This window comes from Acinonyx jubatus, chromosome A1 (assembly GCF_027475565.1).
Source record: "Acinonyx jubatus isolate Ajub_Pintada_27869175 chromosome A1, VMU_Ajub_asm_v1.0, whole genome shotgun sequence".
NCBI lineage: Eukaryota > Metazoa > Chordata > Mammalia > Carnivora > Felidae > Acinonyx > Acinonyx jubatus.
Window position 1 is genome coordinate 105,137,439 of NC_069380.1, and position 14,572 is coordinate 105,152,010.

Below are 14,572 nucleotides of genomic sequence, written 5' to 3' on the forward strand. Positions count from 1 at the left end.
TTCCACTTGGAAGTATGGAGGAAATTGCCAAATCATTAGGAAGTCTGTCAGTTCTTTGGAAATTGCAGATATTTATTGGAGAAATAATAAATACGTGTAGCCTACCTGACTCATAATGCGCCTCATTAGAGCAGCATTATAGCATAACGTGACACTAGCATTGTGCTCTAAGCTCTCCCAGGGGAAATTCATGATGTATTCTAACTTCAGATGACAAAAACCACATCCCACTGCTGTAACCCTTTCCAACACTGCCTCCCCAATCACTGGGAATGACTATTGAGACCCTGATGAAGAGTTGCAGCCATCTGGGGCTTGGGTAAAGGACAGTTGGAAGAGGGCAACGACAGTTCTCAGGTCCTTTGTTCTGCATCATCTCCAAATTACATTACTTACAGAGCCCTGACAGTGACCCACATGTTTTCAGTTCTGCTGCCCTGATCTGTCCCTTCTGCCCCGGTCTGTCTCCACTCCCAGGTCACAATCGTGAAAAACTGAAGTTATTCTCTAGTTTCCAAATGCCTGAATCCAAGTGTATAGTCCTTTGGAGCAATGGTTTTCAAGCTTTTATTTACTATGACCCACAGCATTTTACATTGTAATTAAATAAATATGTACCTATATACTTACATAACTGAAACTGTTTTAGGGAAGAAAACTCATCACACTGGGCAATAGGCACGTTGATCATTTGTATTTCCTTCTAGCATATTGAACAAAATCAGCTCACTAAATTGATTTAATGACAGATTTAGAGGTCACATCTCACTGTATGAAGAACCCTTATTTGAAGATTTTAAAAACATTTTATAACTTCTTTTTTTAATGGTTATATTTATTTATTTTTGAGAGAGAGAGAGAGAGAGAGAGAGTGCGCATACGCTTGTGAGAGGAAGAGAGAGACTGAGAGAGGGAGAATCCCAAGCAGGCTCTGCACTGTCAGCACAGAGCCTGCCCAACACAGGGCTCTAACCTACGAACCTGAGAAATCATGACGTGAGCCGAAATCAAGAGTCGGACGTTTAACCGATTGAGCCACCCAGGTGCCCCAACATTTTGATAATAAATCTAAAAACATTAGTTTGAAACTAACAAATAGGGAAATTCACAAAACTCAGGTCATCTAAAGTGTCCCTCTACTGGGCCTTTTACTTTACTTCTGCCTGCTTAGTTATTGAAGCTCTTTCCTACTTTTGGGGAATTCTCCGCCTCTTGATGCTTGGGGAGGCAGGACCCATCTCCTACTATGAAGTCTCCATTGTCCAAACACTGTTCTTTCTCCAGGCCCTAGAAGTGAGGGATGGGTACAACCCTACAAGCCCTTGGTCTAGAGCAAGAATTCATCTGGCAGCTTACAAGGCCTTTGGCTGGTGCATCAGTGTACCCTGTCTGGTGCCACATGGAACTGGGTGTCTGGTACTATACCTCACATACAGTTGGAAAGAGAGCAGCGCCTACCTCCACATGGTGCTTGGTCAAGGTGTGGTTTTAGCTGTACTCATCGTGTCTAAACTCCTTTGGCTCTTGCCTTGGCTTTGTCCAGTTCTCTAGACTTTCTGGCAATTCCTTTTCTGTTTGTTTATTTATTTATTTTTTCAAAATATGAAATTTATTGTCAAATTGGTTTCCATACAACACCCAGTGCTCATCCCAAAAGATGCCGTCTTCAATACCCATCACCCACCCTCCCCGCCCTCCCACCCCCCATCAGCCCTCAGTTTGTTCTCAGTTTTTAAGAGTCTCTTATGCTTTGGCTCTCTTCCACTCTAACCTCTTTTTTTTTCTTTTTTTTTCCTTCCCCTCCCCCATGGGTTTCTGTTAAGTTTCTCAGGATCCACCTAAGAGTGAAACCATATGGTATCTGTCTTTCTCTGTATGGCTTATTTCACTTAGCATCACACTCTCCAGTTCCATCCACATTGCTACAAAGGGCCATATTTCATTCTTTCTCATTGCCACGTAGTACTTCATCGTGTATATAAACCACAATGTCTTTATCCATTCATCAGTTGATGGACATTTAGGCACTTTCCATAATTTGGCTATTGTTGAGAGTGCTGCTATAAACATTGGGGTACAAGTGCCCCTATGCATCAGTACTCCTGTATCCCTTGGGTAAATTCCTAGCAGTGCTACTGCTGGGTCATAGGGTAGGTCTATTTCTAATGTTTTGAGGAACCTCCACACTGTTTTCCAGAGTGGCTGCACCAGTTTGCATTCCCACCAACAGTGCAAGAGGGTTCCCATTTCTCCACATCCTCTCCAGCATCTATAGTCTCCTGATTTGTTCATTTTGGCCACTCTGACTGGTGTGAGATGATATCTGAGTGTGGTTTTGATTTGTATTTCCCTGATGAGGAGCGACTCTGAGCATCTTTTCATGTGCCTGTTGGCCATCCAGATATCTTCTTTAGAGAAGTGTCTATTCATGTTTTCTGCCCATTTCTTCACTGGGTTATTTGTTTTTTGGGTGTGGAGTTTGGTGAGCTCTTTATAGATTTTGGATACTAGCCCTTTATCTGATATGTCATTTGCAAATATCTTCCCCATTCCATTGGTTGCCTTTTAGTTTTGTTGACTGTTTCCTTTGCTGTACAGAAGTTTTTTATCTTCATGAGGTCCCAATAGTTCATTTTTGCTTTTAATTCTCTTGCCTTTGGGGATGTGTCAAGTAAGAAATTGCTACGGCTGAGGTCAGAGAGGTCTTTTCCTGCTTTCTCCTCTGGGGTTTTGATGGTTTCCTGTCTCACATTCAGGTCCTTTATCCATTTTGAGTTTATTTTTGTGAATAACAAAATGTTATTGTGTGACAAAGTGGTCACACAATGTTAATGTGTGACAAAGTGGTCTAGTTTCAATCTTCTGCATGTTGCTGTCCAGTTCTCCCAGCACCATTTGTTAAAGAGACTGTCTTTTTTCCATTGGATATTCTTTCCTGCTTTGTCAAAGATTAGTTGGCCATACTTTTGTGGGTCTAGTTCTGGGGTTTCTATTCTATTCCATTGGCCTATGTGTCTGTTTTTGTGCCAATACCATGCTGTCTTGATGATGACAGCTTTGTAGTAGAGGCTAAAGTCTGGGATTGTGATGCCTCCTGCTTTGGTCTTCTTCTTCAAAATTACTTTGGCTATTCGGGGCCTTTTGTGGTTCCATATGAATTTTAGGATTGCTTGTTCTAGCTTCAAGAAGAATGCTGGTGCAATTTTGATTGGGATTGCATTGAATGTGTAGATAGCTTTGGGTAGTATTGACATTTTGACAATATTTATTCTTCCAACCAATGAACATGGAATGTTTTTCCATTTCTTTATATCTTCTTCAATTTCCTTCATAAGCTTTCTATAGTTTTCAGGATACAGGTCTTTTACATCTTTGGTTAGGTTTATTCCTAGGTATTTTATGCTTCTTGGTGCAATTGTGAATGGGATAAGTTTCTTTATTTGTCTTTCTGTTGCTTCATTATTAGTGTATAAGAATGTAACTGATTTTTGTACATTGATTTTGTATCCTGCAACTTTGCTAAATTCATGTATCAGTTCTAGCAGACTTTTGGTGGAGTCTATCGGATTTTCCATGTATAGTATCATGTCATCTGCAAAAAGTGAAAGCTTGACTTCATCTTTGCCAATTTTGATGCCTTTGATTTCCTTTTGTTGTCTGATTGCTGATGCTAGAACGTCCAACACTATGTTAAACAACAGCGGTGAGAGTGGACATCCCTGTCGTGTTCCTGATCTCAGGGAAAAAGGTCTCAGATTTTCCCCATTAAGGATGATGTTAGCTGTGGGCTTTTCATAAATGGCCTTTATGATCTTTAAGTATGTTCCTTCTATCCCGACTTTCTCAAGGGTTTTTATTAAGAAAGAATGCTGAATTTTGTCAAATGCTTTTTCTGCATCAATTGACAGGATCATATGATTCTTATCTTTTCTTTTATGTATCTTGTTGATTGATTTGTGAATATTGAACCAGCCCTGCATCCCAGGAATGAATCCCACTTGATCATGGTGAATAATTCTTTTTATATGCTATTGAATTCGATTTGCTAGTATCTTATTGAGAATTTCTGCATCCATATTCATCAGGGATATTGGCCTGTAGTTCTTTTTTTAGTGGGTCTCTGTCTTGTTTAGGAATCAAAGTAATACTGGATTCATAGAATGAGTCTGGAAGTTTTCCTTCGCTTTCTATTTTTTGGAATAGCTTGAGAAGGATAGGTATTATCTCTGCTTTAAACGTCTGGTAGAACTCCCCTGGGAAGCCATCTGGTCCTGGACTCTTATTTGTTGGGAGATTCTTGATAACTGATTGAATTTCTTCACTGGTTATGGGTCTGTTCAAGCTTTCTATTTCCTCCTGATTGAGTTTTGGAAGTGTGTGGGTGTTTAGGAATTTGTCCATTTCTTCCAGGTTGTCCAGTTTGTTGGCATATAATTTTTCATAGTATTCCATGATAATTGCTTGTATTTCTGAGGGATTGGTTGTAATAATTCCATTTTCATTCATGATTTTATCTATTTGGGTCATCTGCGTTTTCTTTTTGAGAAGCCTGGCTAGAGGTTTATTAATTGTGTTTATTTTTTCAAAAAACCAGCTCTTGGTTTCATTGATCTGCTCTACAGTTTTTTTAGATTCTATATTGTTTATTTCTGCTCTGATCTTTATTATTTTTCTTCTTCTACTGGGTTTAGGGTGTCTTTGTTGTTCTGCTTCTATTTCCTTTAGGTGTGCTGTTAGATTTTGTATTTGGGATTTTTCTTGTTTCTGGAGATAGGCCTGGATTGCAATGTATTTTCCTCTCAGGACTGCCTTCGCTGCATCCCAAAGCGTTTGGATTGTTGTAGTTTCATTTTCGTTTGTTTCCATATATTTTTTAATTTCTTCTCTAATTGCCTGGTTGACCCATTCATTCTTTAGTAGGGTGTTCTTTAACCTCCACGCTTTTGGAGGTTTTCCAGACTTTTTCCTGTGGTTGATTTCAAGCTTCATAGCATTGTGGTCTGAAAGTATGCACGGTATGATCTCAATTCTGGTTGAGGGCTGTTTTGTGACCCAGTATGTGATCTATCTTGGAGAATGTTCCATGTGCACTCGAGAAGAAAGTGTATTCTGTTGTTTTGGGTTGCAGAGTTCTAAATGTATCTGTCAAGTCCATCTGATCCAATGTATCATTCAGGGCCCTTGTTTCTTTATTGACCGTGTGTCTAGATGATCTATCCATTTCTGTAAGCAGGGTATTAAAGTCCCCTGCAATTACCACATTCTTATCAATAAGGTTGCTTATGTTTGTAATTGTTTTATATATTTGGGGGCTCCCATATTCGGCACAGAGACATTTATAATTGTTAGCTCTTCCTGATGGATAGACCCTGTAATTATTATATAATGCCCTTCTTCATCTCTTGTGACAGCCTTTAATTTAAAGTCTAGTTTGTCTGATATAAGTATGGCTACTCCAGCTTTCTTTTGACTTCCAGTAGCATGATAAATAGTTCTCCATCCCCTCACTTTCAATCTGAAGGTGTCCTCAGGTCTACAATGAGTCTCTTGTAGACAGCAAATAGATGGGTCTTGTTTTTTAATCCATTCTGTTACCCTATGTCTTTTGGTTGGCGCATTGAGTCCATTTACATTCAGTGTTATTATAGAAAGATATGGGTTTAGAGTCATTGTGATGTGCATAGGTTTCATGCTTGTAGCGATGTCTCTGGTACTTTGTCTCACAGGATCCCCCTTAGGATATCTTGTAGGGCTGGTTTAGTGCTGATGAATTCCTTCAGTTTTTGTTTGTTTGGGAAGACCTTTATCTCTCCTTCTATTCTAAATGACAGACTTGCTGGTAAACGATTCTTGGCTGCATATTTTTTCTGTTCATCACATTGAAGATTTCCTGCCATTCCTTTCTGGCCTGCCAAGTTTCAGTAGAGAGATCCGTCACGAGTCTTATCGGTCTCCCTTTATATGTTAGAGCACGTTTATCCCTAGCTGCTTTCAGAATTCTCTTTTTATCCTTGTATTTTGCCAGTTTCACTATGATATGTCGGGCAGAAGATCGATTCAAGTTACATCTGCAGGGAGTTCTCTGTGCCTCTTGGATTTCAATTCCTTTTTCCTTCCCCAGATCAGGGAAGTTCTCAGCTATTATTTCTTCAAGTACACCTTCAGCACCTTTCCCTCTCTCTTCCTCCTCTGGAATACAATTATGCATAGATTATTTCTCTTTAGTGCATCACTTATTCTCTCATTTTCCCCTCATACTCCTGGATTTTTTTATCTCTCTTTTTCTCAGTTTATTCTTTTTCCATAATTTTATCTTCTAGTTCACCTATTCTCTCCTCTGCCTTTTCAATCCGAGCTGTGGTCATCTCCATTTTATTTTGCAGCTCATTAATAGCATTTTTTAGCTCCTCCTGGCTGTTCCTTAGTCCCTTGATCTCTGTAGCAAGAGATTCTCTGCTGTCCTCTATACTGTTTTCAAGCCCAGCGATTAATTTTATGACTATTATTCTAAATTCACTTTCTGTTATATTGTTTAAATCCTTTTTGATCAGTTTGTTAGGTGTTGTTATTTCATGGAGATTCTTTTGAGGGGAATTCTTCTGTTTCGTCATTTTGGATAGTCCCTGGAGTGGTGCGGGACTGCGGGCACTTCCCCTGTGCTGTCTTGAATAACTTGTGTTGGTGGGCGGGGCCAGAGTCAGACTTGATGTCTGCCCCCAGCCCACCGCTGGGGCCACAGTCAGACTGGTGTGTACATTCTCTTCCCCTCTCCTAGGGGCGGGATTCACTGTGGGGTGGTGTGGCCCGTCTGGGCTACTTGCACACTGCCAGGCTTGTGGTGCTGGGAATCTGGCATATTAGCTGGGGTGGCTCGGCAAGGTGCACAGGGGCGGGAGGGGCGGGAGGGGCAGGCTCAGCTTGCTTATCCTTCGGTGATCCGCTTCGGGAGGGGCTCTGCGGTACCAGAAGGGAGTCAGACCCGCTGCCGGAGGGATGGATCCGCAGAAGCACAGCGTTGGGTGTCTGCGCGCAGTGCAGGCAAGCTCCCTGGCAGGAACTGGTTCCCTTTGGGATTTTGGCTGGGGGATGGGCGAGGGAGATGATGCTGGCGAGCGCCTTTGTTCCCCACCAAGCTGAGCTCTGTTGTCCGGGGCTCAAAAACTCTCCAACTCTCCCTCCCGTTGTCCTCCAGCCCTCCCGCTCTCCGAGCAGAGCTGTTAACTTATAACCTTCCAGATGTGAAGTCCCGCTTGCTGTCAGAACACACTCCATCCGGCCCCTCTGCTTTTGCAAGCCAGACTCGGGGGCTTTGCTTTGCCGGCGGGCTGCCCCTCCGCCCGGGCTCCCTCCCGCCAGTCCGTGGAGCGTGCACCGCCTCGCCGCCCTTCCTACCCTCTTCCATGGGCCTCTCTCTGCGCTTGGCTCCAGAGAATCCATTCTGCTAGTCTTCTGGAGGTTTTCTGGGTTATTTAAGCACGTGTGGGTGGAAACTAAGTGATCAGCAGGACGGGGTGAGCCCAGCGTCCTCCTGCACCGCCATCTTCCCAAACTCCCTCCTTCCTTTTCTGTTTAAATCTGCATGGCGTTAGTTGGTTTCTCTCATTTGCTAGCAGTTGCAATCAGTTTCCCTAAGGTTTAGTTAAACATTAGGGATTTTCACTCTGCTTTATGCAAAAGATGACTATCTTGGCAGTTCCTTGCAAAATCTGCATTAGAAGTCCAGTGAAGAGAAGGATGGGGAACTCTGACAGGTGAAAGCTTCATTGGGAGACTGACAGTGCATCTTGCTGGTGAGACAGTACATAAGGGGAGGACCCACCTTGGAGGTTTTCCACTTTCCTTTCTCAATTAGCTTCCTTGTTATTTCTCTTCTCACTATGAAAAACTCAGAGTGTGGGTTGTAGATTGTGTGTGGAGAATAGGGAAGGCAGTCATAGGCAATGGAAGGGAAGGGAAGGTGCAGGCCTGAGGAATAAAAGTAAACTATTATGGTCCTTCTCTGGGATAGCTTTTCACATTCCAGAGGGCCAGTCCAGGGTATACATGAGTATACTCATGCTATAGATGAAACTGCAATACATGTACCACCCACGAACAGTCACTGCAATATAAATATCTGATTCAATCTTTCCTTCGCCCTTCCCCTCCTTCCCATCTTCCTTCCTTCTTTCCCTCCCTTCCTCCTTCCCTTCCTTCCTTCCTTCCATCCTTCTTCCCTTCCTTCCCTTCTTCCTTCCTTCTTTCCCTTCCTCCCTCCCTCCCTCCCTCCCATCCTTCCTTCCTTCCATCCTTCTTACCTTCCTCCCTCCCTCCCTCTTTCTTTTTTTCTTTCTTTCTTGATTGTTTGCTTGCTGTCAGCAAACTGTTAGATCCAATTTAATTCTTCCCAGTCAAGGAAATCAAGGGCTATACTGGTTAGATGGCCAGTTTAAATTCTCTAGTTTGAGTCATCAAGGTGGTACCTCAACTTCTGTAGTTTCTAGTAAATCGGATTGGAGTAAGGAGTACCCAAGTCCAAAGATACAGGTTTGTTGGAGCAAACACTCACTCAATTCCATTGCTGCCTTTCTTTTTAGGACATTAATGTTTTGACATATCAACCTCATTACACAAGATATTTCAGACAAAGTACTTTGTGTGTAAATCCAGTAAGTACAGATATGTTGGAAATTTTAACTTCCAACCCAAGTGTCACCAGCCTACCAAACCCATACTGGACTAATTCACTGTGTGAATGTGATGATTCCTTGCCTGCTGCTAAGCCAAGTAAACAGAAATATGTTCTTGTAGCAATAAGCACTTGCAAACTAGTGAAATAAACAGGAAATAATAATAAATTAACAACAACAAAAAAAACCCTGAAAGATGTAACAAATAATTTCATTTAAATGTTGGCTAATTTAGTATAGGTAGTGACCATATAGATACAATTAATGAATATTGTTTTAGTATCAAAATATCAACTTTAATGTTCAAAACGTCTGGAAAGGTGATATTTACTGGGTTTGATCTCATGAATTTTTATTAAAAAATAGTTCTTAGAAATTTTTTTTCTTAGAACTCTTCTTTATCTGCATCGTGATAATGAGATAGAGATGTAGGGCACAGATAGTGTTCACATGAATTATTGTGCAATAGGAATTTTGAATCGTATGAATATATGATTAAAAGGTGTCACCTATGGTTTCAGGCTTGAATAATATTAAGGCTGAGTTGCCTGAACTTGTTTTAGGTCTGAGGTGTGAAGGGGCAGGACCTTTGAGGGCATCATCTACTTCATCCAATGAAGTATTTTTCTCAACTTTTTAATTTTTAATTTTTTAATGTTTGTTTATTTCTTTTTGAGAGAGAGAAAGAGGGAGAGAGGGAAAGAGAGAGAGAGAGAGAGAGTGAGAGAGAGCACCAGTGTAGGAGGGGCAGAGAGAGAGAGAGGGAGACAGAGAATCCAAAGCAGGCTCCAGGCTCGACATGGGGCTCGAACTCACTAACTGTGAGGTCATGACCTGAGCTGAAGTCGGACACTTAACCGTCTGAGTCAATCTGGAGCCCCTCCAATAAAGTATTAACGTGTTGGAAAGAATGATTCTTCCTCATAAACTAAATGCTAATGTTAACTTCCAGAATCTGATAGATAAGGTATCTTCACAAATATTCATGTAATCAAGAATGAGAAGGAAAATACTTAAAGTTTTTAAAGAGCAAATAGTTTCAGTTTTTGATCCAATTGATTAAAAAAAATCATGTGAGGGTTATCACAGAAATATGTGAAGATTTTAATATCTTATTCCTTTTATCATAAATTTCTGAATGCTACTTTGTTTAGGAATGACAAGCTCAAAATCTAAGTATATTTAGAAACAAAAATAAAAATGAAGTAAATTCTGATTCCAGAAGAGTCATAAGTTAATTTAACAAATTATTTCAGATGATGAATGCCCTGCGAGGCTATGCCTAAGCAGCTTCTCTGGATCTGCTTTTTCTTCTCTGTGAAACCTGAACCAGTGGAGGGCAAAATGACAGTATCCAGAAAAATAATACATATGTTTTCTCTTGGACTCAGCAATAAATCCCATTTCTAGGAAGCTATCCCAAAATTACATTGGGAAAAATATATACCATGTGCATAGATTCATTACTTATAACACTGTTCATAATGGCAAAAGATTAAAAACAAGCCCATCAGTGGAGAGCAAGTTGAATAAGTTATGATATCATCACATTATGGAGTATATACAACCATAAAAGGAAGTGAGGAGAATGTCTGCATAATGATAGATTGGCGTCACCAGAGTACATTAGGTGGAAAAAGCAAGATGGACATCAGTGTATACAGTAAGGTACATTTCATCATCAACCGTGATGAGCAGTCTGATTCACAACAACTAGATATCATGTTTATCTTGATGTAATACAGCATAAAATACATAGATTCTCCTATGAAGTATTCTTGCCAAAAGTGCTTGACCGGAGTCTAAGTCTATAGGTCTAATTCTCAGTTTACTTGAAATATGGGGGACAGAGGAACATTTTAAAGGGGACATGGGGGAACAATCAGATCAAAGCAGAAGGTGGGACACTCTCCACAACCACTGGTCTATTGTCTTTTAAAAGGAAACTTCTGGGGAAAAGATAAAGAGGTTGTGATAAGGACTCTTCTAGATTAAAAGAGAATTTAGACTTCAGAGCTTGAATTGATTCTGGTTTTAGACCAACCAATTCCCAAAGACATTTTGGAAGCAATTAAATATGGACTAAGTATGAGATGGTATTAAAGAATTATTGTTAATCTTATCACATGTGATCATGACATGGTGATGAGGTAGGGAAATGTCCTTCTTTCAGAGATGTCCCTAGATATTTAGGATAGAAATACTATGTTGTCTGTGATTAAAATGCTTCAGAAAAAAATAGTTTAAACAAACTGGCCAGACTGTTAACCATCACGAACTCTAGGTGATGACTATATGGTAGGGGCTATTATTATTATATTATTTCTACTTTTATGCGTGTTTGCAAATTTTATTTGATAAAAAGCTAAAAAATAAAATAAAACAACAAGACACTAAATGAGGTGACTCCTTCAGTCCCTATCCCTTCCCCCTCTTGGAGACTGGGAGCAGGCAAGAGCTGGAGCAGCTGCCTTGACCCCCCTAAATAGAAGGCATGAGTTGAAGTTGGCAGAGTAGTGCCAGGTCTGGAGCACCCGCCCACCAGCACTGGACCACCTGTCTACCCAGGGAGAAATAATTGTTATAATTAAGCCATTGGAAAAATATTTAATTTTGAGTGTTGTAAATTTCCAGGATGTGCCAAGAAATGAAATATTCATGCTGAATCTCAGAATTCCCACTGTCCCCTCCCAGAGCTTTGAGACTAAATCTTAGACCCTATGGGATTTGCAAAAGTGGGGCCCATGGAAGAACTCACTGTGATATTTGGAACATTGTTAATTCCTAATAAAAGTTGCCAAAGAATTTCTTTGATTTATGTCACTAATGACCAAATGACCTGCCTCCATGTAGGTGGCTTATTAAATAGAAATGAAGCTACCCTGAGGATTCATAATAAACATACAAAACTTTGCATAAATGTCCTTCCCAAATGGTATATTTCACCAACACTGAGGAAGGGAAGGTTGCCGTAAACAGACGTACTTAGATATAAGAAAACTGTTTCTAAAATGCATGAATAAAATACATGTGTAAAATATCTTCTTGGCAGGATGGTGATTGGCAGAAGTTTCTAGGCATGGTTTGTAGTCTGTGGCAAAAATGATAGTTAAACATTTAATTTGCTTGAGAATTGCTGCCCAGACTGTTATTATAGGATCACTTATTTGGTGCTGTAAAAATTTTACATTTCAAGAAGTGTTTGATGTGTCTAAGACATATGGTAATGTTAATACCACCCAACCTTCTAACCCACTTCTCATCTTTAATGTTGAATTGGCTTCATGAGTTCTTGTGGGGAATAATCTTGTGGGCAATGATGGCTCATTAACACAAACAAAGCAACTGACAGTAGGAAGACTGAGGCTTCCCATTAAAATCAAGCTATGATGAGAGACGAAGACAGTGATTAAAACCTGAGCGAGACCCCCTTCCTGTATGGAAGTGTTAAGTGGAAGTCTTACATTCACCCTTCCCTACCTCGTTTTACCAATCCGTCTCCTTCACACATTCCACCCCACTCCCACCCACCTCCTCAAGCTCTGCTACAGTCAAGGAACTCAGCTTCCTGGCCCATTGCAAACACCTTTTGCAGATTTTTGACTTTCTAAACCTCTGCCTTCCCCAAACCTCCTATAATCCAAAATATGACTGCTGTAGAATTTTGTCAGAATACTTACAGACACAAGTAATTTGTCTACACAAAGTCAGAATTCTTAAGTTACAGTGGTAAAATCCTATGGGCATAAGATGACTCTGTGTCTACTATATGATGCTTTTTGTTCAGTTTTACTTCTATCTGCTGCCTAAACAATCTGCAACAGAGGGGACTGGGAGCAGGTTAGAGGGGAAAATCAAACCAGAAATGGGAATGGGGGAGAGGAGATCATATATACACTGAAAATAAAGGAAGGGGATTTATTTGCATTGACTTGCATTTAGTCACAATATTTATTTTCAGATAACATTAAAAGCAATTAAATTTCTATATTCCATAAAAGGGAACCTGAGAAATACTGCATTGTCCCTAATCAAAAGTAATAGTAACAGAAACATCTAGACTCTTCCCATGTGTTTGTTTTTATTTTAATTTAACAATAAATTTACTCCCTTGCAGTTATTCTTAGTGTCTTACCCCCATTTTGCAATAATTAGCAACTGTAATAAATAATTATATATATTTTACTGAGCTGTCTTTGGTTCTTTCTGAAAGTGAATACCAAATTTATGGAAAAAAAAAAAAAAACCAGGAACAGACACATGGGCTGATTTAAGAGTACATACAATACTGGTTAGCTGTCCCAATATTTTCATTGACTCTTTTATGGTGAGATTTCAGGTGAGGAATTGTTCTTGGCCCATATAAATTTTGGCAATGTAGCTTGTAGCTCTCCTAATAAATCAAAGTGTCTCATATTCATGGTGCCAAATATTTTCGTGACTCACTTATATCTGTAGTTGATAAAAATCTATCTCCATGCCTTGGGGTGATGTTAAACATGATGTGAGGGGCACCTGGGTAGTTCAGTTGATTAAGTAAGTGTCTGACTCTTGATCTCAGCTCAGGTCTTGATCTCAGGTCTTGAGGTCAAGCCCCAGGCTGGGTGTGGAGCCTACTTTAAAAACAAAACAAAACAAAGGGGCACCTGGGTGGCTCAATCGGTTAAGCATCCAACTCTTGATTTCAGCTCAGGTCATGATCTCTGGGTCGCACTCTGTGCTGACCCTGAGGAGACAGCTAGGGATTCTCTGTCTCCCTCTCTCTCTGTCCCTCCCCCATTCGCTCACTCTCTCTCAAAATAAGTGAACATTCAAAAAAATGATGAGAAAAATAAGTGTAACCCAATGAGTTTTTCATGAAGTTAATTTTATTTATTTTAAAAGACTGTCCTTTATTATAATAGTATTCCTTTCTTGGCTTTTAATGTTGAAATAAATCCTTCCCTTTATAAAACAATGGTGACAGTAGCAGGTAATTGTTTTAACGTGTGCTTAATGTTTTTAATTTAACAAATTAAAGGATGGCAAACCTGTGTCTCCTTAGTTGTTCTGTTCCCACTAGAGGAGGACAGATTTTACTTCTAGTGGAAATCCAAAAGCTGAAACCCACTGCTCATGGTCTGCATGGTCTGCTTTCCCATAGTCTTCCTGGATCTGCTTTGAAAGTTGTTTTTCCAGGTGACTGAATCAGATTACAGCTAGGAGAGAAAAGGATCCAATTTCAAAGGTGCTTTTCAAGTCATAAACTGACTTTTCAAGTCATAAACTGACTTTTCAAGTTGTAAACTGCTTGATACTAACACTTTTTTTTTAACTGAAAAGATGTTTTTGAATTGAAAAGACCATCCCTTCTTAATAAACTGAGAAAGCATTTCTTCATCTGCGCAAAACAGATCAAAGAGCCTGTCTTTCTCCTGGGCTCTTCGCTGTGATTTCAAAGTAATCATTTTCAGATTGATAAACCAGAGTCGGCCTTGGAGTTACCAGGTTTTTCTTTATTAGGAAATCTGAGGTTAGCTAGAACCCAGCTGCAGAACATAAGAGAAGAAGGAGGGAAATGTGAGGCAATGCTTAATGGTTTCATTATGTACAATTAACCATTTATTTCACACTCCTTAAAAGCAGGGGCCTGGGATGATGGTGTCTGCAAGAAAAAAAAAAAGTGTAACTAAATGCCCCTCAGTTTTTTACCTTCAGTTAAAATTTCATCATTGCAGAAAATTTTATAATTCTTTGCAATTACTTGTTTCTTCACCATCTCCTCTCCCATTTTGGGAATTCTTAGTTCAAGTTCCCGATCTAAATGGGGGATTTAAAAAACAGTTATTGTTAAGGACAGAGAATAGTATTTTTCACCTAAAAAGAAATATGGATGTAGATATGGACTTAAGTTTCCACATCAA